A 23,240-nucleotide genomic window follows, 5' to 3' on the forward strand; every position below is an offset into this window, starting at 1 on the left:
GTCAATATTATTTGAATTACATTCAGTTTAAAAGCATCACCTACCAGTTTACCAGAGAAGTTCAAGTTCTACAAACTATTTATAGTCACTTGGTAGTAGCTGGTGGAAGATTCTTTTGTATACCCATTTCTGATATCAAAGCCTCAATAAAACCAGAGGATAAAATGTTGAGTCCTAACTCACTGGGGGTGTTTTTATCAGAAGTTAAATTAATGAAGTTCAGATATACTGCTTTGTTAACAGCTGGTCTGCTGGCACACAGAGTTTAGAAGAGCTCAGACTTGTTTAGAAGTACCATTTCCTCAGATGGCTTTTCAAAACCTTTCAATAGTGCTTTTACCTATTGTTCCGTAGCAGTCAAGTCAAAGCTGAAATTCCCTACTTAACACACTGAGTGGAAAGACATTTTTATTTATTTATTTATTTATTTATTTATTTTCTTAGGATTCTGTTTTCTCTGACTAGATCCTCTCAACTCTAACTACTAGTGTAGATCAACCCATGATGATAATTGATTTCTCAAAAAATATACACAGAAACATTCTTGTTGAGACTCAGCATCTCTCCTGGAAAGACAGCATAAATATGTTGGTTGACAAACAGTCTCCTCAACATTTGTAAGAGATGCAGGATACAGAAGCCATTCCCCTTTGGCAAAAAGGACATTATATTAGGAAAAGCCAACACTTTATTGGTTTGGCCAAAGACCAAGGCAATAGTTTCAGGACAAAATCATAATGTGGAAAATTAAAAAAATATAGAATAACGTAGAATGTTACCAATACGAGTGAACGTAATTTCAGGAATGCACAAATAAAATCCAAAGATCACTGTGATGTTTACTGTGAAGGTGTAACAGAACCTGGTTAAAAATTTTAAAGTAAATAATGCAAGAGGAAAATATTTTTGTAACTTCCTATCATACCCAGAATGATATTCCTGGAAATATTACCAGACTAGGAACCAAGATATTCTGGTTCCAGTCCAGGATTTATTATGTGTCTCAAATTTCCCATTCGTAAAATAAGAGGGTTGTACATACTGATCCTTAGTTTTCTTACACTTCCAATGTTCATAGACACATATATGTCTCATGATACAGAAGAGGACATTGCTTCCGATAGGTGCTTTCATAAACACTACTGAGAACACAGTGTGGATCAGACACTGCAAGAGGCTTTATATTTACAAAACAGCTCTTGGCAAGATTACATATTCCAGGGGGAAATTACTACCAAGTAACAGTTACTATAAAAGAGAATGTCCTGATGGCAGACATAGAGGTAACCATAGGGCATGGTAGTAGCACTAAGGAAGATCACTTACCCGGGCTCAGGGTCCAGAGAATGTTCCTGGAAGAGATAACGTCTGTGCTGAATTTTAAAGTATGTTAGCCAGGTAAAGAGGAGGGACTAGAGTGCACCAGGCAGAAGAAAACAGCTTTAGAAACACACAAAGTGTGAAAAAGCCTTCTGTGCACAGGAAAAGAGAAGTAGCCCAGTACTTCACAGTATAAAATGCAAGGCTGAAAGTGGTAAGACATAGAAGAAGCTGGGAGGTAGGTGGCTTTTCTGCATGTGGCATATTCTATCATTAAGGCAATAAGGAATAGCTGAAGGATTTTTATAGAGGACAGCAAAATGGTTATATTTGTATTTATATTTTAGATCAGTTATTCACATGGAGAATTGATTTGACGATACCTAGACTAGAAGCAGAAGGTCCACTTAGAAGTCTTGATGGCAAAGTCGCACCAGATGGGTGTGAGAATGATACAGAGGAGTCAGTTTCTAGAAGCTGGAGGAGTGCTCTTCCAAGAAAATACAGTTGGTGGTCTGTACAGAATTGATAACTACATGGTACATGGGGAAGAAACCCAAGCATATAAGACCAGTTTTGCTGAGCTGAGTATCCAAGGATCAGATTTCAGTGAATACTGAGGCGTGGATGTGATTTTTAGGGCCGAATACTGAAGAGGAAAGTACATGCAGAGAAAAAGCCCCAGAAACTACCACAGGGATTCCCTTGAGTCTTTGGCTAAATACTCTGTTTAGGGTTAGACTCATGAGACTAGATAAAAGACAACTGTCAGAGAATGAGAAACTACTGGTGACCAGTAAGCTGCGCAAAACTAAAGCTAACACGGGGCTCACAGGTGTTCAAATTTCAACTTACCAGACTAGAAGGCTACGCTGTATTCATTATGGACCCTGGGAGAGTCACATCTTATTACACCTTAGAAGTAAAAATAAACTAGGTCTAGGATGGCCCACCTTAACAAACCTTAAACTCAAGTTTTGAAAGGATGAAGTTGATCGTTCAGTAAATTAACTGCTTGCCAAAAACAAATTTTAATATTCTTTAAAGTAAGACAATAAAATCTAGACACTTTCAAAATCTAAGAGCATAAAACGCACAATGTCCAGCATCGGATCCAAAAGTATGTAATCATCTTGATAAAGAAAAAAAAAACATAGTTGATACACTTCAAAATCCATTCTTGACACAGATAGGAACAGAAGCAATCTTTCTCAACATGATAAAGGGTACTTATAGAAGCCTACAGCTAAAACCATCCTTATTAATGATAAACCAAATACTTTCTGTTAAAGAATGCGAACAAAACAAGAATTCAGTTGTCTCTTTCATTTAACATTATACTCGAGGTCTTATCCAGTGTAATAAGGCGATAGAAGAAATAAAAGGAATTTAGATTGGAAAGGGACAAGTAAAACTCTCTTTCTCCCATATTTACTATCATAGACTACACCATAACCCTGAAAATATCAACCAAGAAGAACCAACAGCAGGGTGTAGTCTATTAACTTACTAGCTTTTAAAGAGTAAAGAAAAATCCTTTTTGTCATATAGATAAAATGAACAATATTAAATTATAGTATTTAGAATGTATCCTGGTAGAATAGAACTATAAACAAAGACAAGATAGTGGTTACCATTAAAGGTAGACTAGCGGTTAATTCTGGAGGGAGAGAGGAGAGATTGCGTGAAACAATGGAGGGGCTTCTGAGATGGTTGACAAAGTTCTGTTTCTTTAAAAATTTTTTTTAAATGTTTATTTACTTTTGACAGAGAGCGAGAGAGACAGAGCATGAGTGGGGGAGGGGCAGAGAGAGAGAGGGTGACACAGAAGCCGAAGCAGGCTCCAGGCTCTGAGCTGTCAGCACAGAGCCCGACATGGGGCTCTAACTCACAAACCACAAGACCATGACCTGAGCCGAAGTTGGACGCTCAACCGACTGAGCCACCCAGGTGCCCCAACAAGGTTCTATTTCTTGACCTGGCCGGTGAGAACAAAAGTATTTATCTTATAATAATTCACTAAAATATGCATTTATTTGTGTGGTTTTATGTATCTGGGTTTTCTTTTATAGTAAAAATGTAAAAAAAAAGTGAAGCCAAATACAACAAAAATGTGTTTGTATTTTATTGATATTTTAAATTTTTTTTTCCAACGTTTTTTTTTTTTTTTTTTTTTAATTTTTGGGACAGAGAGAGACAGAGCATGACCGGGGGAGGGGCAGAGAGAGAGGGAGACACAGAATCGGAAACAGGCTCCAGGCTCCGAGCCATCAGCCCAGAGCCTGACGCGGGGCTTGAACTCACGGACCGCGAGATCGTGACCTGGCTGAAGTCGGACGCTTAACCGACTGCGCCACCCAGGAGCCCCATGTATTTTATTGATATTTTAAAAAGCAGAAGAAACATTTGGATCCATTATAGGTGCCAAATATGGGGTATTTTATATCTTGAACCCAAACTGTTTTATGTATTATCTCTAAATGATAATGTGTGATGTCTTAATTAATTAATTGATTGATTTTTAAAAAAATGCTTATTTATTTTTGAGAGAGACAGAGAGAGACAGAGAGAGAGAGAGAGAGAGAGAGAGAGAATGCAAGCAGAGGAGGGGCAGAGAGAGGGAGACACAGAATCTGAAACAGGCTCTAGGGTACAAGCTGTCAGCACAGAGGCCAACACGGGGCTTGAACTCACGAACCGTGAGATCATGACCTGAGCCAAAGTTGGATATGTAACCAACTGAGCCACCCAGGCGCCCCAGTATGTGATGTTTTAACTACATTCATTCAACAATCACTTGATGAATATTGAGTGTCTGAGGTGCAGTTAGAATGATGAATGAGCATATTAAATATGCTTGTCCTCGTAAATAAAGACATGCAAATTAAAACCATACAAGACATTAAGTGCAGCAGAGCAGTACATATTAGAGAGTTATAATAGCAGCTACATGCTTGAGGACACCTCAGAAAATTTACACTGATAAAGTGATAGTTGAAGTGTATATTAAAGAAGAGGAACTTTCCGGGAAGATAAGGGAGCAATATTCTACACGAATGTGGTTTGAAATATCATGCGGTGCTTTTGGAAAACACAAAACATACATATAGTTGGAACACACAGTGTGTAGCCTGCCCGGGGAGAAGACGCAGCCGGTGAGAAAAATTACAGTGACAAAGGATCTTGTGTACTATGCTAAGCAGTTCTGGAACTATCCAGAAGAGAGAGAATTTCTAAAGGATTTGAGAGTCAGATAACCATTACTGTAACAATAACACCAGTATGAAAAGTGGGCTGGGTGGCCATTCGGAGGTCTACACCCGGCGGCAGCAGGCAGGGTGGAGAGGAAGATGATTTTGTTTTGTTTTGTTTTGTTTTTACCTAGGGCTCAGCGATAAGTACACTGTGGACTTAGAAGAGCCAAGACTGGTACAGTCTGAATTTTTAGTTTCCATAGTGGAGATGAAGTTTGGAAGACACAGTATGTTTGGATGAAGTCTTTGTGCTACTACACAGGCACTAATACCAGAGACTTGTAAAAAGCATGACAAAGATAATGAATACCCTTTTTAAAAAAATGTACCATCTTTCAGAAAGAAAGCAAAAATGCTGGTCTCTTGGGGTGCCTGGGTGGCTCAGTCGGTTAAGCGGCCGACTTCGGCTCAGGTCATGATCTCGCGGTCCGTGAGTTCGAGCCCCGCGTTGGGCTCTGTGCTGACAGCTCAGAGCCTGGAGCCTGTTTCAGATTCTGTGTCTCCCTCTCTCTGACCCTCCCTCGTTCATGCTCTGTCTCTCTCTGTCTCAAAAATAAATAAACGTTAAAAAAAATTAAAAAAAAAAATGCTGGTCTCTTCAAGGTGTGTTTATATTTTGGTAGAACATATATAATAGAAATAATTAAAATACTCTAGCTTGCATCTATAACAAAGAATGAATTCAGCAGTTCCCTGATTTCTACAGTAACAGGGTCCCCAAATAATGTCACATGCCTCAAAGAACTTGACTATCCAGGGGAATAATGCTACAATACAGCATGATATCAGAGATAAGGAGTTCTCAGAACTTTCAAATTAATGGAACTAGAACATAAATTCATCTGACATTTATTAAAATACACTTTCCAAAGTATACTTTCCTTTGTAAACTCTTCTCTGGTTTCCTGCCATCAAACTATCTTAATTCTCACATTACTTCATTTATGTACATTAACATTTGCCATATTTTATTCCAGTTATTGGTGTTCATGGCTAGTTCTTTTATAAAGGCACATATTATATAATTAAATGTCTATGTGTGTGTATATATAATATACATGTAAATATATAATTATGTAATCATCATCACCATCATCATCATAAACAGCGCCTAAAATATATAAAGCTTTTATTCTGTGACAAATATTTTTTGGAGCCACTTATTTATTTAATAGTCATGAGAACCTTATGAAAAGGTACCAATGTTAACAACTTCATTTTATAGATGAGAAAACTGAGATATAGCAAGGTTGAAGATCCTTCCCCAGATCACACAGGGAATTACCATTTAAACATAGTCCTGATCCAGAACATCTGCATTTAACCACTATTGTATTCTCTCTCATGGTCCATGATCTCCCACAACACTTCAGAGAGTACCAGATGCACAGGGGAAATAAACAAACATTTAATTAATAATTGAGCCACTAGCACAGGATAGAAATTGTGGAGTCTGTCCTCGCCAGGGGGAAAGATTATAGCAGCCTGGAAGCCCTAGGTTTCTAGCTCTCAGCCATCTCCTGGGGACATCTGATATTTGAAGTAGGGATTTGCAGACCAAAGCTTCAAATCTCACCTGTCCCCCAGGGGAGCAATGAGAATAGGAATAAGAAACTGGCAAGGAAAGTTGGAAAAAGATGCTGTTCTCCATTAGCTTGACTGTAGCAGGATTCTCGCACAGAGGGATGGGACACCAAGGCCTTTCTTTCCAAGAAGTAGCTTTATTCGTGCTAGCACAGGCTCAGCAGGTTAAGACCCAAAGGTTGAACCCTGAGCGCAATGAGGTGTAGCACTTTATGCAATTTCTACTGCTTTGTCTCCCGTGTATGGTGACACATACAGTCTGATCGGACACAGTCCAAGTTACAGAGTCATGTCAGAGCTATGCATACGTGTATAGAAGTTGACTGGGCCACGTTGCCTTCCTTTGTTCTGAGAAGGCCCCCACCACATTCCTTAGGGAAGGGCTGTACCTCTACCACATGACCATCTGCCCCAAATTATGAAAAAGGAAAGTGTTCTTCAATCCACCTGGCAAGTCACTGAAAGAGAGAGGAGCACAGGTGGCTCAGGAAGGCATGTCATTGAAATAGTGCATGTACAAATGGAACCATCATTAATGGGATATCTCAGGACAAATGATTTCCTTGCAGACACAAAGATCTGCCCCATGCCTTTCTTCCCCCAGTGCAACTCAGAGGGCTCTATGCAGTCATTCTGCAGCCAGAAGCCAAGTGGATGAATCAACTTCGCCTTCCTGAAAGCTGACCCAGGGTATGGAAATATAGAATGGAACCTTGGAATTGGAGGGACTTGTGGAGATGATCTGGTCCACATCTCGGAAAGGAAATCTACCCAGAATGGGAAGTAATGGCTAGGTACTTGGCAACGTGAGTGTGCCCTCGCTGCTGAGATTCCATGTGTACAAATAGCGTTGCTGTCAGAGAGGCTGCATCCACGCACACCGTCCCACTGTCCCCCTCCTGTCATAACTGGCACTGGTATTTGATGGTTCTCTTCTCCTTACATAGAGGGGAAAAAAATGTTAACTTGAAAACCACTTGTGTCAGTGCTATTTGTGGACAAATCCAAGTTTTCTGTTGCTTACCCAGTGAAGTGATTTCCTTCACATGGAGCCCAAGTTTGCATTTCAGCCATTCTGCCTTGTACTTTACAATCATACCAGTTATGTTAACTCACTTTTCCCCAATACACTCTTTCTTACCATATCCCTCTGCAGAATGTTGTCTCCATGCCCTTCCTCTTTTTATGATTGTCAGAATTGGTCTTACCTGTCAAAAGCCCACTGAAATATCTCCTCCTCTTGGAAGGTTTTTCCTTCCTGAGTGCCTTTTTCCTTCTTGTCTCTTCAGTATCTTGAATCTGTAATACAACACATCAGAGTCAAATACATCCTTTGTTCAAGTTGTCTGCCTCTACCGGTATTTTTTTTTTCTCTCTTAGTGCATAGCTTGGTTTATGGAACATGGTATTGGCCCAGTCAGGGTTTGGTAAATTACACTCAATTGACTCATAGTTGCTGGGAGATTGTGTAATATAATGGAAAGAGGACAGAATTTGAAATTGTAACATCTGTATCCAAATACTATCTTCAACACACTAGTTATGTGATCTGACACAAATTACTTAGTCTTGTTAAACTTCGGACTTTGCATATGTAAAATCTTGTTAAAATGTTTAACACACGGATTTATTGTTCAGACTAACCAAAATGCTATTTGCAAAAAAGTGTATTGTAAACTGTAAAGTTCTACACAAATCATTGTTGTTAAAAGCTCCCAGTTGATTTGCGATCATGTTTGACCAAGAATTGTTGCTTCATGGGCCAATATGCAGCTTTATGCTGTTACTTCGAACGAAACAAGCTGGCCGTATCTGCTTCCTCAGACAGACCCCCCACTCACCATATCACAGCTGGATAGAGCTTGCTTTCAGATTCAAAGCCTTTTTATAGCCACTTTGCCCGCAAGCCAACAAAACAGAACACACTCTTCCTGCTGCTAATCAATGCCACATGGAGTACAATGAGCAATTAAGCCCAGAAAAAGGAAGAGGACATTGATAATAGAATGCTTGATTACTGAGAGATTAGAACCTGAAATTGTGTTTGCGTTCTCTGTTGGAAGGTATAATTTAATTAGCTAACTTGGAAAGGTTGTAGATGTGACAGAAAACTAATATTCTGCTTCTGCAATTTCATAGCCGTTTTCTTTCAGAAAGGAGAAAAAAAAAGTTTCTGGATGGAGTCTCTAAACATACAGATGTTGGTACCTCCGTTTATCTACACCTTGGATCCTGTATTATTATAAGAGCTCTCACCACCCTGGCTCCGACTCTGCCACATCACCAGAGCAAAATGACCCCAGGAGCATGCCAGGTTGGATGCCCCCCTTTCTGCCAACTGCTCTGCTAGAACAGAGTTGGGAATGATCTTTCCCTAATTGCTATCACCTGGCTCCAAAGTCAACCATCAGGCTAGCTCTTCCGTACAATAAGGACCTTTTGAGTCTTCACTTCCCTTCGTCTTTCTAAGCCAGTCCTGGATTCTGACAACACGCCTGTTGCAGGTACACTGGGTGGCCTTTGACTAAAAGTGCAGAGTAAAAGGCCAGCTTTGCTCAACCAAATTCCTATTCACGTGGTGGGAATGGCATAAATCTTTGTCCACACCCCACATGTTAGGACTCTGGGTGGGAAAGGCCATGGGTAATTTACCTTTCGGGGAGTGGAATGCAAAACCTATCAACTTCCTTGGGGGTTAAAAGCATGAAGTGGCTCACTTCCTGGAAAATTTCACACATAGCAACAAGTTGGCTTTGGAGAGGCTAGTTCCAAATGGCTGTTTCCAAAGGACAGGACCAACAGTCCTCAGCTTCATGGCCAGAGGCCAAGACCCTGATATTCTAGTAGTTCACAGCAACTCCTAGAGAGAAGGAAGAGAGAAGTGGGCTTGAGTTGGGTTCTAACCATTGCTAGCTCATGAACAGGAAAAGAGTCTCACTGTGGTGCAACTCTTGCTTATGATTAATCCCATTTTATGGAAAAAAGCATATGGGAAAAGGAGCTGAGAGAACTTTATCCAAACCACCAGCTTTAGGGTATTTCATTGCTTGAGGGTAAACACCAGTAAGCCACATTTTGGGGAGCTTACTTAGAGAAGGTATTGGGAAATCCCAAGCTTTCATTATGAAGACCTGTAAAGAAACCCCAGAGGGTTTAATTTAGTTGGCCTTGCCCATCATGACTGATAAAGATCTCACAGAAATTTTCCGACTCTAGCAAGAATAGTCAGCACTGTCCAGCTATAAGAACATCTAAATAAGGAGATCAATAAAGCAGGGTGGCAGTGGTGGGTTGGGAGTAGGGTTGCCTAAATAGATAGGTAGATAAAATACAGAATACACAGTTAAAATTGAATTTTAGATAAACAGCAATTTTTATTTTTTAGGATCAGTATGTCCCAAGTATGCATAAGACACAATTTTCCTAAAAACTATTTGTTGCTTACCTGAAATACAAATTTAATAGGGAATCTTACATTTCCAATTGGGAAATCTGGCTTCCTTACTTGGGGAAATTCTTCTGTCCCAGAAGGTTGGAGGCTCTTATACTTGTTCTCTATTAACACCTGAGAATGGATTTTATGTCCTGCCCTTATCAACAATCTCAGAGTCACTTAGGGATCAGACTTTCTGGTTTTGGAATCCTATAGCCCCAATACCATCTTATAACCTTGGGCAAGTTAATTTTTCTGGCTTTGCTTTCTTCATCTATACAATGGGAATAATAATAACTGAGCCTGTCTTATACTGCTGTTGTGAAGATTAAATTAATACATTTGATGTCTTCTGAACAGTCCTAGGAACACAGTAAATACTCAGTAAATACTTGTTAAAAATGTGACTATTATTATTATCATAGCTAAGAGTAGTAAGGAAAAGGACGTTAGTATAGTAGACCATTAGTATTCTTGCACAAGGATACTGACCTCCACATCCCATGACCTTGGCCTACCAATACAAGAGCTTCTAATAACAAACTAAGTCATGGCACCATGAACAGATATTACACTCACATCTGGAAGGAAGCTGGTGCTTCTGTTAAGGCAGCAGCTACTTCTAATGCAAAAGCAGCTGCACATCGAACAAGAAAATGGAAACTGAAGTCACAGCTGAGAGGACATGGCATGGATGGAGAACAGGGTAATCTAGACTTCTCTTTAACGGTACCATTCATTAACCACCCTTCCAGAAAATCTGAAATACTGAGGTTCTTTTTTTCTGTCTTTTAATTAAACGTGTGCAGATGATTGAGTGACTTTCTCAGCCCAGGCTGACCCCAGCAATCTCCACTCTCCCCACCTCAGGGGAGGATCTCCACTTGCCTTTTGTCTTTACAGCAGCTCCCACTTTATCCATTCCTAAAGCCTACCTGTGTAGGAGGATACACTCTCCCCAGTGTCTTGATTTAATATTATTTCTAAAGATAAGCACATATGGTCTTTGGGCTTTTAAGAATTTTAGATTAACTCTCTAGGGAGGACTGAACAACAGAGCCCTGTCGCAGCGCCACCGTTGAATGACTGGAGCACCAGAGCTGACAGCTGCAATATGGGTCTGTCATCTGTCTCTGTCACCGACCGTGATGTGCTGTGCGGCCTGGCTGGTTAACCAGGCTGGGTCGTAGTTTCTGCACCTGTGAAAGGAGCATAATTCCATTCCTGCCGCTGCCCACCGCAAGGGGTTGTTGTGAACGTCTAATGGAATAATACACGTGGAAGAATGGTGCAGACCAGACACCAAAACGTTGTTGCTTTGATTGTTATGAACTCTCACAGCCTGTGAGAGACTGGAAGCCTGTGTGTGAGACGTTGCCATATGCTCTCTCACACGTTAGATCTGGGGCACTTATTCATTGCGAGAGCAACATTCAAATTAAAATTTTAAATTCGAGAGTGAACTGTGTTGTTTCTGAATCAAATATTTTCATTTCTATGGCCTGAGTGCGATCCAGGATATTGCCCTTGAGAGAATGCTACTCCCTCTAAGTGGATTTGCCTGGCTCGTACAGTGAGATCGGAGTGACAAGTGGCTATACGATAAAGAAGTATAAAATCTCTCTTGGTAAACTTTCCAGTAAGTCTCCCAAGATGATGCTCTAATTTCCTGTGGCCAAGGGTAGCATTCCCCCAAATTCCTTCTTTGCCAGAACTCCCAAGAACGCTAGAAATACAAGCAGAGCTAAATCAAAATTTTAATAGAAAAAAACAAAGTTTAACTTGATGACTGGTTCACACAGGCCGTCAAAACTTACTTTGCTTCTTCCCTGAGCTGCTGGCTTCACTGACACCACGAGGGTTTATTTCTGACTCACCTCCCATTCGCTCTCACCTGTCCCAGAGGACAGCACAGCGGGCTCCTGCCTCTCTCTGTGTCTCTTCAGCTGAACTGTGCTCAGTCTTTTGTGTCTCTCGGCAAAAACATACAGATAATTTCCAGAACTCTTCTCACATCTGTGAGATGGGAGAGACTGTAGTTTTTGCTTGTTTGTTTGTTTGTTTTTTGTCTGATTTTTATGTTGCCAATGCTCTTTTCTTTGAAGAGTCTTATTGATCTCTTTTGGAGCATTTCCTTTCCTTCTATCTCCTGAAATCTTCTCTCTGTCACTTTCTTATACTGTAATCATGGGAAGAAAGAAGGAAAGGAAGGAAGGAAGGAAGGAAGGAAGGAAGGAAGGAAGGAAGGAAGGAAGGAAGAGAGAGAGAGAGAGAGAGAGAAAGAAAGGAAGGAAGGAAGGAAGGAAGGAAGGAAGGAAGGAAGGAAGAGGGAAAAAAGGAAGGAAGGAAAGAAGGAGAGAAGGAGAGAGGGATGGAGGGAAGGAAAGGAGAAAGGAAGACTCGTTGGAAATTTTTGACATTCTTCTGGGGTCACATTTTGAAAAATATTTTATTACTAAAAATTGTATGTATCTAATGTGTACAACATGATGATTTGATGTATACACACATACATACACAGTGAAAATATGATTACAGTAAACTAGTTAACATACCATTTCCTCACATTATTACCATTTTGTGTGGGTGATGAGAACACCTGAAATCTACTCTCTTAGCAAATTTCTAATATTCGATATGAAGTTATTACCTAGGGTAATCATATTTTGCATTAAATGTCTAGACTTATGCATCCCACGCAACTGAGACTTCATACCTTTTGACCAACATCTCCCTATTTCCCCCTTGCTTCCCCCATTACTAGCTGTCAATTGTCTGCTTCTAAGTTTTTGGCTTTTTTAAGATTCCTCATGTAATATCATGCGGTATTTGTTTTTCCGTGCCTGGCTTATTTCACTCAGCATAATGACCTTAACCTCTCATTATAGGCACCTCATCCATTGTGGTATTACTCGGACATAGTTCTCTGGAATACGGACTGGTTTTCCAGTGTGGCCAAAATGCAGAAGCTTTAGAAGCAAGCAAACGACTCCTCTGGTCATGTTACCATCCTTGTGCTTAATGTGCTCCCATGGCTTTGTAGAGGAGCCATTCGCCAAAACAAGTGGCATAGTCAGAGGTAGGATGCTTTCCTCCAAATGTATCGTATCATTAGGTATGACACAGAGTCTTTATGGTCTGAGGTGGGTCAATGTTAGTGAAGCTTGATTCTGCACCACAACCCTAGTCTTAGTCTATTTATTTCAATGGCAGATTGAATTCTACAAGGCTCCCTTCTAGACTGAACCCTTTCTGGATCCTCCCAGGAGGGAATCTGGCACCGAAAATTAAAAAGCACAATCTGTCTCTCACTTGCCTCTCAGCACTCATATTCAGTGCTGCAATGTGACTGTCACTCAGTGGATCCAGGGGGTGGGACTGAGAAAGTGGGAAGACCCTGTCTGAGTAATCAGTAAACTGTTGGTGCAGGTGCTTCGGGACACACCTAAAATTGGAGCGCTGGCGGCACCTGGGGGCTCAGTACCTTAAGCGTCTGACTTTGGCTCAGGTCATATCTCACGGTTCGTGGGTTTGAGCCCTGCATCCGGCTCTGTGCTGACAGCTCAGAGACTGGAGCCTGCTTGGGATTCTGTGCCTCCCTCTCTCTCTGACCTTCCCCCACTCACTCTCTGTCTCTTGTCTCTCAAAAATAAACAAGCATTAAATAAATAAATAAATAAATAAATAAATAAATAAATAAATAAATAATAAAATGGGAACACTGGATCATGAAGCAGAAATTGAACTAGTAGGTGAGCAGAGATGGTGTGAGACAAAGAAGGCCTCTCATAAATTCATGGATAAAATCCCAACGCAAATTTATAAATCTGAGAAAGTCAGAGAAACTCAAAGTCTCAAAAGTCATTGTTCAGAGATAAGGAGATTAAAGAGCCCCAAGGTTTTTAGAGCAGATGACCAGGATCTCCGTTCTGTATTAACAATCGCTCGGCCTAGTGAGTATTTTGGAAAATGATTGCCTTTCCCACAAGAAGGACACATATGCAAGGAAAAAAAGTACATGTGGACACACACACGATATAAGGAAATAAACAAACCCATTTCACTGTCCTAGGAAAAGAGGTCCTCAGACCGAGGTGGGCTGAAACTAGGCAAACAAACAAAGGAACAACCACCACCTTGTCACTTATTTTCCAAGTGTGTGTCTTTAGGGCAGGCCTGGTTTCTAACACCTCATGCTCATCTCTTCCCTAGTTCACCTTCTGAGCTTTGAGGATGAAGTAAACATCTCACTGAAGTATGTTAACTGTTTAGTTGGCCTGGAGGGGAGGGGAGGGGAGGGGAGAGGGCATGGGATTCTCCACAGACACAGAGATTTCCTCTCTACTGGAGAAAACCTCATTTTTATTTTTACTCAAATAATTCCACTAGCTAGTGGCAGAGAACATCTCCTGCTTCTCACTAAGCTACCAGAGATGGGCTCTCTGTGACTCTCAAAATTTCCTTCTTCCCTTTACTGGGCGAAGAGCACATCAATCACCAGTGGCAGATAGTATATGATAAATTCATGACTCCCGTTTTTTGTTTTGTTTTTATTTATTTTTATTATTATTTTTTTTACAAAGAGTTGAATCTAATAAAGCAGAAGAGAAGCCCACTCTTGTAACCAAACTAACACCTGCTTCCACTTAGCAGTCAGGATCTCCTCATAAACATCATAATGCTTAACTCATGTTTGCAGCCACTGAACTAGAGTTGAGGAAACAGTGGGTTAATTGTACCAAATGCATAATAATGATAGTTCCTTCTACTTGATCTGCCCCATATCTTCATGCGCAATTGGTAATTGTTTTTCAAGAATGAGCACAATTGGCACCTTCTTTAGGGATCTTGATTTATTGACTCTGTATGTGGGCAGAGCTCTAAGCAGCCAGGTATCATGCTGAACGCCACAAGAGACTGATAGATTTCCAAAAGAATGGAAAATATTGCTCAGGAGAAATAGTCTTAGAAGATAAGGTCAGAGTGGCAGGCCAATTTCTCCATGGATAATGTCTTCAGTTGACATGATGGTAGAGGGTGGCTGCAATTGGAGAGAATTATGACAGGAGGCAGTGGAATAAAGTCTGGACATGGCTTTCATGAGCTTTGTCTAAGATGTTCTTTAGCGGCCTGCCATCATTCTGTGTGCTAGAATTATCTGTGTCTCATCTCTATATTGATCCAGAGGGAACTGTAATGTGTAATAGCTACCTGAAAAGGCAGTCTACAGATAACAAGAAATCTTCCCTTTCTGTTTATAGCGTTCAGCTATGCTTGAAGTTATTCTTTATAAGGTGCTACACAAAGATTGACTAGCAAAGAAGTTACCTCCAGACAGGGCAACCTCACAGTCACAACTCACTCTCTGCTCTAGTAGAAAAAGGTGTGAAAGCGCTTCAGTGGGGCAGAATATATCTGGGCTGTTATCTTTCTTTCTTTCTTTCTTTCTTTCTTTCTTTCTTTCTTTCTTTCTTTCTTTCTTTCTTTCTTTCTTCTTTCTTTCTCTCTTAAGTTTATTTATTTATTTTGAGAGAGAGAGAACAAGAGAGAGAGAGAGAGAGAGAGAGGATGAGAGAGAATCCCAAGCAGGCTCCGTGCCGTCAGACAGAGCCTGACATGGGGCTTGAACCCACGAACCATGAGATCATGACCTGAGCCATAATCAAGAGTTGGATGCTTAACCTACTCAGCCATCCAGGTGCCCTTGGGTTGCTTTCTAAAGAAGAAACCTCTAGTCCTGCTCTCTGCTCAAAGATAAATAAAACCTCCTTAAAATAGATTAACAAGACTGGAACAAGGACTTGGAAAAAACAGTGCTGGGTATTTTCATTCAGTTTTAGTAAATTTCTTGTTTCTCATAAGAAGCTAAATTCAAGATGGAGGAATTGTTATGAATGTCTTTTCATTTTTATTTTTATTTATTTATTTTTTTTAATGAGCTGTTCAGCCATGCACTCAGAGTAAATGCTTTCAAAAAGCATTAGTCAACTGGTTCATTGATTAGGAATGGAAACAAGAGTTCACACCAACACCAACCAGTACAACTCCCCCATCAGGATCCCTTCTCTGTCATGGTACCCTCTTCCTTTGGCTCCACTCTACTCCCATAATATCACCCTGGAGTCACTTGGCTGCTTTTTCAACTTTCCTCTCTCTGTCTCATTTCTCTGTGGTGAGGCAAAGGGTGAACATCAATCTGTTGTTTGTGTTTAAAATCTGCTAGCTAGGAGCCCACTTAAGGAGCAGATTAGAGGGTCTTCTGGCTTTTCTGGATCAGAGTCATGCTTCTGAAAATTCTAATAGGACTTGTTTCATTGTTCAGTGAGACCCAAACATTCTCAGGAGGCTTGCACCATGGTTGGCAAATGAAGTTAAGCACAGATATATAGGGAATGTCTGAATTCCCAATCAGGGGAAAAGAGCACTGGAGGAGATCAGACTTTCTGGGGCATGACTCCAGCCCTGGAATTAATATACTGTGTGATCATGACTGAGAGCCTTCCCATTTCTCTAAAAGGAGGAGGCCAAAGAGATTATTTCTAAGCATTATTCTAGCTTTGATATTTGTTTCTAATTGTAAGCTTCTTGGGCCAAGTCAATAACTTATTATTTTTTCTCAAATGACAGGATCTAGCAAATGGAATGCTTTCAATAAATATTTATCAAAAGAGTGAATGAAAAATGGAATTTCAAGTGATAATGGTATAGTAGCACTATCTGCCTCATTGTTAGCAATCTGATCTGTGGCCTATTGGCTGAAAATACAGCTCTGGTTTAGAGAACTGTTTCCATCCTTTAACTTTTTGTTAGCTCTTAGGGGCTACAGCTATATATACAGATCTGTGAGGGTTAATTTTACATGTCAAATGGCAAGGCTACTGTGCCCAGTTGTTTGGTCAAATAGCAGCCTAGATGTTTCTGTGAAGGTATTTTTTAGATATGATTAACATTTAAACCAGTAGACTTTGAGTGAACACATTACCCTCCATAATGTGAGTGGGCCTCATCCAATCAGTTGAAGGCTTTACAGCAAAGTCTGAGGTTTCCCAAAGATAAGGGAATTCTGACTGCAAACTGCATTCAAACTTGAGCTGCAAAATCAACTCCTCTCTAGACCCCCAGACTGCTGGCCTGGGCTTCAAATTTCAAATATTTCCCCCAAAATGCATCAGACAATTTCTTTTTTTTTTTTTTAATAGTTTTACTTTATTTTTATTTTTTTTTATTTTAGAGAGAGAGAGCACATGCGAGTGGGGAGAGATGGGAGAGGAGAGAGAGAGAAAAAGAATCTTTTACAAAAATTTTTTAATGTTTATTTATTTTTAAGAGAGAGAGAGAGACAGAGCATGAGCAGGGGAGGGGCAGAGAGAGAGGGAGACAGAATCCGAAGCAGGCTCCAGGCTCTGAGCTGTCAGCACAGAGCCCGATGCGGGGCTCAAACTCACAGACTGTGAAATCATGACCTGAGCCAAAGTCGGACGCTTAACCAGTTATGCCACCCAGGTGCCGAGAGAGAGAGAGAGAGAGAGAGAGAGAATCTTAAGCAGGCTCCACTCTTGGCACAGGGTCATATGAGGGGCTCAGTCTCACGACTCTGGGATCATGACCTGAGCCAAAATCAAGAGTCAGACACTCAACCCACAGAGCCATCCAGGTGCCCCTCAGCCAATTTCTTAAATCCCCTCCAACATACATTCTCTAATAGGATGTGACACATCCTATTACCTTATTGATTCTGTTTCTTTGGAGAATCCTGACTAATAAAAACACCTGTATATTTCTGATAAGAGAGGAACAGTTGGTAAACGTCCTTATTTGAATGTCCAGTGCATCCTGCTAGCTTTAAAGGTCATCTTCAACTCCTATAGCATCTTGCTGCTATATCCACTTTCTGGTTTACAACTATGTTTTAAAGCCAATGATTCCAATATTTTCTACCTCATATATTCTTGTTTGTGCAAAATTAACAGGTAAATGCTCACTCTAAGTTGGAAAAGTCTGGCAAGATCCTCCCTTGAACACCAGTGACAGTGTGTTCAAGGAATATAAAGTAGGGGTTCAGTGACCTATGTCTCTGTGGTCCTATGACATTTAATTCCACATCTGCAGCATCAGGTTGCCTATGAGGTGTAGTGGGTTTCTCCCTAGACTTTCCCCTCTTCTTGCCTCTTCTCCACATTTACTCCACAGACCCTTCCAGGATAATCTCAGCTACCGAACACATAGGCTTATAATTCCAGATACTCTTTCCATTCGCACCTCTCTTAAGAGCTTTATACTCCCTAGGGACCCCCAACACTTGAATGGAGCTCATCACCACCCAGCACTTGCACGGTGAGTGAGGGCATCTCTGTATCTCTGATTATTATATTCTGCTAATGGTTTACATCTCCCGCCCCATTAGCAGAGTGTGTTTTCCTAGCAAGTAAGATTGGAGTTGATTTTCTAAGATGTCCAGGATCTAGCACAAAGTAAGGTTTATTAATGGATGTGAGATGACTGATTGGCTATATGAACTTATTATATCCACATGTTCTGAGCTTTTCTTTGGCAAACAAAAGACTTAATGATTATGTATTCTAGGCGGAAACGGATTGATACATTTAATGAACACAAGTCACAGAGAGTCATGACGACTCTTATTTAAAATGTAAAAATGGATAACGTACGGGCGTGATTATAGCTCTAAATAAAGCTCGCAATTTATGCTTAAATCCACTCCCTTTGTACTGCGCCAATAAATCTAGGCACTAGATGAATGCTAAATAAAGGTACCATTTGGGATAAATGGTCTATAATGGAAAGGGCATTTTGAAGGCTATACCGAGCTGCCCAGGAATAACCTCACCGCTCGGGAAGGAAACATTTAGTACAGAACTAGTTGCTTCATGCACATTACCTGATTTATTCTAAAAACCAGCCTCAGAGGCGGTAGGTACAATGCCCCTGTCGAAATCTGAGATCCCGCAGTGCGGAAAGGCTCACACATATGGTCTGATACTTGCCGATGGTGGGTTGGGCTCTGAACCGTTTCCTGCCTGACATCAGAGACTGAGACGGCCCATTCTCCTCAGATGCATCATGAAGATACAGTTGGGGTTGCTGTTCTTTTACAGCCATTGGCTCCACGGGGACATAGATTACGCGCTTCTTTTGTTTTCCCTCCGTCACAGCGCCGGGCACAGTGCCTGTGTTTGGGAAGCACTCAGACATCCTATCACACACTTCCAGGTCTGACGGACCCAGGGCCACCTTATCAAAGTCGCTCTCTGAACGCTATCACATGCATTATTTATTTCCTATGGTTGCTTACTTTTGATACCGAACGATCCCTTCTGAGGAAGCCTCTTACATGTGCATGTGTTACCTTTATATTTTCCTGTTCACACGTTATGTGAGCCACGCAAATCTAGCAACGGGAGCGGAAGGTAAGGGGTGGGCGACACATTGTCAGCTGGCAGAAAGTGGGACCCTTTGTGTGTCCCGGTGAGAGAATATGGAGTCACTTCGAACTCCCTTACTAAGCTGCCGGTTCTCAGTAGAGAGCAGGCTTTCCTGAACCAACTTCCTTTGAATCTGACAGATTAATAACGGCCCACCCACAAGCGCTTCCTCACATCCTTTGACGCTTACTATTCTCTCTGCCTGGAAACATCTGCCCTGAGATGCTCACGGGGCTGTTTCTCTCAGTTCATTCAGGTCTCTGTTCAGATGGCACCGAATGAGAGAGGACTTTGTTGGCCACAGTTATTCAGTAGAGTCCCATCATTTTCTTGCCCCTTCCCCAGCTTTATGTTTTGCTGTAGCACTGCCTAGGGTCTGATATGTATTTATGTGCGGACTTGTTTATTATCTGGGTTCTTTCACTGGAACACAAGCTTCCTCAGAGCAGAGTGTGTGTGCCTCTCATCAGTGCATCCTCAATGCTGAAAAGACTGTTAGTACTTAGTAGGTGTTCAATAAATATTTTTATTTAAAAAACTTTTTTAATTTAAATTTTAGTTTGGTAACACACACTGCAATATTGGTGTCAGGGGGAGAATCAGAGATTCATCGCTTATATAGAACACCCAGTGCTCATCACAAGTGCCTTCCTTAGTGCTCATCACCTATCTGGCCCTTCCCCCCACCCATCTCCCCGCCGGCAACCCTCAGTTTGTTCTCTGCATTTAAGAGTCTCTTGTGGTTTGTTTTTCTCTCTCCTCTTCTCCCTGCCTTCCCCTATGTTCATCTGTTTTGTTTCTTATATTCTACATCTGAGTGAAATCATATGGTATGTGTCTTTCTCTGACGGACTTATTTCACTCAGTGTAATGCATTCTAGCTCCATCCACATCATTGCAAATGGCAAGATTTCATTCATTTTGGTGGCTGAGTAATACTCCATTGTATTTATATGCCACATCCTCTTTATCCATTCATCAGTTGATGGACATTTGGACTCTCTCCATAGTTTGACTATTATTGATAATGCTGCTTTAAACATTGGGGTGCAGGTATCTCTCAGAATCTGTATTTTTGTATCCTTTGGGTAAATACCTAAGAGTGCAATTGCTGGACCATAGGTTAGTTCTATTTTTAGTTTTTTGAGGAACTTCCATACTGTTTTCCTGGGTGGTGGCACCAGTTTGCATTCCCACCAACAGTGGAAGAGGGTTCCCCTTTCTCCTCATCCTCTCCAACACCTGTTCCTGTGTTGTTAATTTTAGCCATTCTGAGAGGTCTCATTATGGTTTTTATTGTATTTCTCTGATGATAAGTGATGTTGAGCATCTTTTCATGTGTCTGCATATCTTCTTTGGAAAGGTGGTTATTCATGTATTCTGTCCATTTCTTATCTGGGTTATTTGTTTTTTGGGTGTTGAGTTTTAAGATTTTTGGATACTGACCCTTTATCAGGTATGTCATTTGCAAATATCTTCTCCCATTCCATAGGCTGCCTTTTAGAATCATGGTCAATTCCAGTAACCTAAAGTCAAGTATTTGATGCTTAATAACCCATACGACCACCACCACCACCACCAGACACACACACACACACACACACACACACACACACACACACATCTTGTCACAACCATGAATCTCCAGGAAAGCATATAATACCTTTCCCTTGAGATTGGTCATTTGTAACCATGGAAAAGACCTTGAATGACATATTTTCAGAAGAGATAAATGAGCTACATTGGTTTTCATTTTATTTGACTAATACAGTGCATGTATTTTAAATTCCTCACAGTGCCACTCATTCTCATTGGTACAGGTATAAACAATGTTGTATTGGCAGCGACAAACATGATCTGCCTGCTGCTGGAAGTCCAAATTAATTCATCATGCCTTCTATACTAACGATCAGAAGAGAAAATTGCATTTCATGTTTAGACTTACCAGTGGTTAGGTGGTCAGGGGCTATTTTGAGTGGCAGTTTTCCAGTGCTGGAGAAATTGTAAAACTCACACAAACAAATGAACACACAAGAGGGAGGCATCTGGCTCAGGAACTGAAGATGTGAATCCTCTCACTAGCAAAGCACTGTTTTGTGATTGATTCCCTTTTCTACATGTTCTTTGGAAGCCTAATGCTGGCTTCAATATTGGTATGGCAAATGCAGAAATGGGAGCCATCAAGGGGACCTCCTCTTAAGTGAACCAACCTGCAATTGAGTCTTTAATTCACCGGTACTGACACAGGATTCCTGTTGTAACCTTTCGTCCTTTTTGTTTTCAAAAAGCAGGTGGGGGGCTCCTGGGTGGTTCCGTCAGTTATGCGTCCACTCTTGATCTTGGCTCAGGTCATGATCTCATAGTTCATGAGTTTGAATCTCACATGGGGGTCTGTGCTCACAGCACAGACCCTGCTGAGGATTCTCTCTTCCTCTCTCTCTGCCCCTCCCCTGCTTGCTCTCTCTCTCTCTCTCGAAATAAATAAACTTAAAATAATTTAAAAAATAAAAAGCAATGGTTGAAATTAATACTTTAACCTTTGGGAAAGCTGCAAACAGGGCAGTGAACTCATGTGGTCTGAAAAAGGGGTGCCCAGGTTGGTGCCAAGACTGGGCCATCCTTGCTTAGCTCCAGGGCTGTCCTTTGGGGTGGGGCGGGGGGCCTGGCGTTTGCGCTCTGAAGACGATGTGGTGTCAGGAAGACAGGGACTCCGTCCGAAACTAACACAGACACAGTGATCTATTCTAGGTATTAATATATGTTTGTCTCCATAGATACCAGATTAAAAAGACCAATTGTACAAATATCTTTTCCAAATGTATTCAAATTCTATCAGTGATTTGGTAAGCCTCCTAACATCTTATTCAGTTTCTTTCCTATTTCTCCTTTAATAACATGCAAATGCTTTATTAAGCCTTTAATAGAGATTCTATGAACAGAAATAGAATTTTGCCTTATTGTGAAGATATGTGTCTGGTTTTCTTCTGTGCGGTGAGCAGATAGGAGCATAAGGATTAAAATTCCCTCCTCATTCTAACGATGTACGTGTCTCAGAAAACTGGTTTGCTCTAGTAAGGAACACACAGCTACATATTTAGATACATTTAGATGTCAACTTGCAGAATTATCTATTCACCGACTGTGATGCATAAATAGGAACTAAGGAATTTTGAAAAAGCACAACTACCCCCCTCCACTTTCATGCGAGTACCTGCTTTCTGAAGGATGAAATACATGAGCTTCTAGTAATCGACATGTAGGCTTTTATCTTTCTTTGCTTAATGCTTTGACATGTGACCCTGAACCTCACAAATAAACCCTGACCCTTCGCCAGCTGGCCTGACCTCCCCCCCCACCAGAGCCAACTCACTTCTTACAACTTCCTAAAGCCAAAATTGGAGGGATGCAATGCTCATTTTTCTAGATTCTCCTTTGAAGAACTGAGGTCCACCGACCACAGCCTTGCAACTATTTGGATGTTTCAAAGTGGAGCGCGTTCACCAGTGTGGAGATCAAGTGAAATCATGTATTTGACTTCACTTGGGGATGAGTATTTCATCCTCTCTTATTTCAATGCATCCTTATTATGCACAACAATAGTCCCTCAAGTGTAAGGAAGACGTTTCCCTTTCCAAAATGTATCCTTACATATTTTATTTTGATCTTCAAAGGTACAGACACATCATTGTCTGGATTCTACTGAAAAGAAATACGAAGTATAGAAAAATTTTTAAAAAGAACTTTACTTGGATCCACAGAGCCACTTGTGGATGGAAAATGTGCAGGTCTAGAACCCTGGCCTGTAGATTCCTAATTCTATGCTGTGTTCATAAATATCCTTTTATCCGCGTCTCATAAATGGCCAGAAATTGAAGTTACAAATATAATACTATGTATTTTGTTTACAATGAATCCCACATTCACGTACTTTTCAAATGTCTTAAAATATAAATGGATAAATACACTGTAAACAAACTAAAGTGTATGTGTGTGTAGAGATACAGCACACACACAAATACACACTCGCACACAAACACTCACCGTTCTAATTTTGAAGCTGAATCCTTTTTGAATCATTTGGAAATCCAATGAATGCTGCCTCAAAGGTGTTCTTTTTGTGGGTAATAAAACAATATTAAAATTTCTATAGCATGAAGTCTGGATTTTTAGTCATTTTGCCCCCATTTAAGTTAACACAACACAATT

General features: G+C 40.8%; 1 long non-coding RNA gene across 2 annotated transcripts in view; it reads right to left on the reverse strand.

Moving 5' to 3' along the window:
* LOC131484397 (uncharacterized) overlaps window positions 1–23,240 on the reverse strand; it is a 74,251-nt gene that overhangs the window by 29,060 nt on the left and 21,951 nt on the right. Inside the window, exons 1-2 of one of the 2 annotated variants that reach the window (XR_009248223.1) lie at window positions 8,811–9,013; window positions 7,367–7,457 (exon numbers count right to left, since the gene is read on the reverse strand). This is a non-coding gene — a long non-coding RNA (uncharacterized LOC131484397). Of the gene's footprint in view, window positions 1–7,366; window positions 7,458–8,810; window positions 9,014–23,240 lie in introns of those variants that run through there. The other variant, XR_009248224.1, reaches the window with a different exon arrangement.

Source organism: Neofelis nebulosa, chromosome 9 (genome assembly GCF_028018385.1).
Source record: "Neofelis nebulosa isolate mNeoNeb1 chromosome 9, mNeoNeb1.pri, whole genome shotgun sequence".
NCBI lineage: Eukaryota > Metazoa > Chordata > Mammalia > Carnivora > Felidae > Neofelis > Neofelis nebulosa.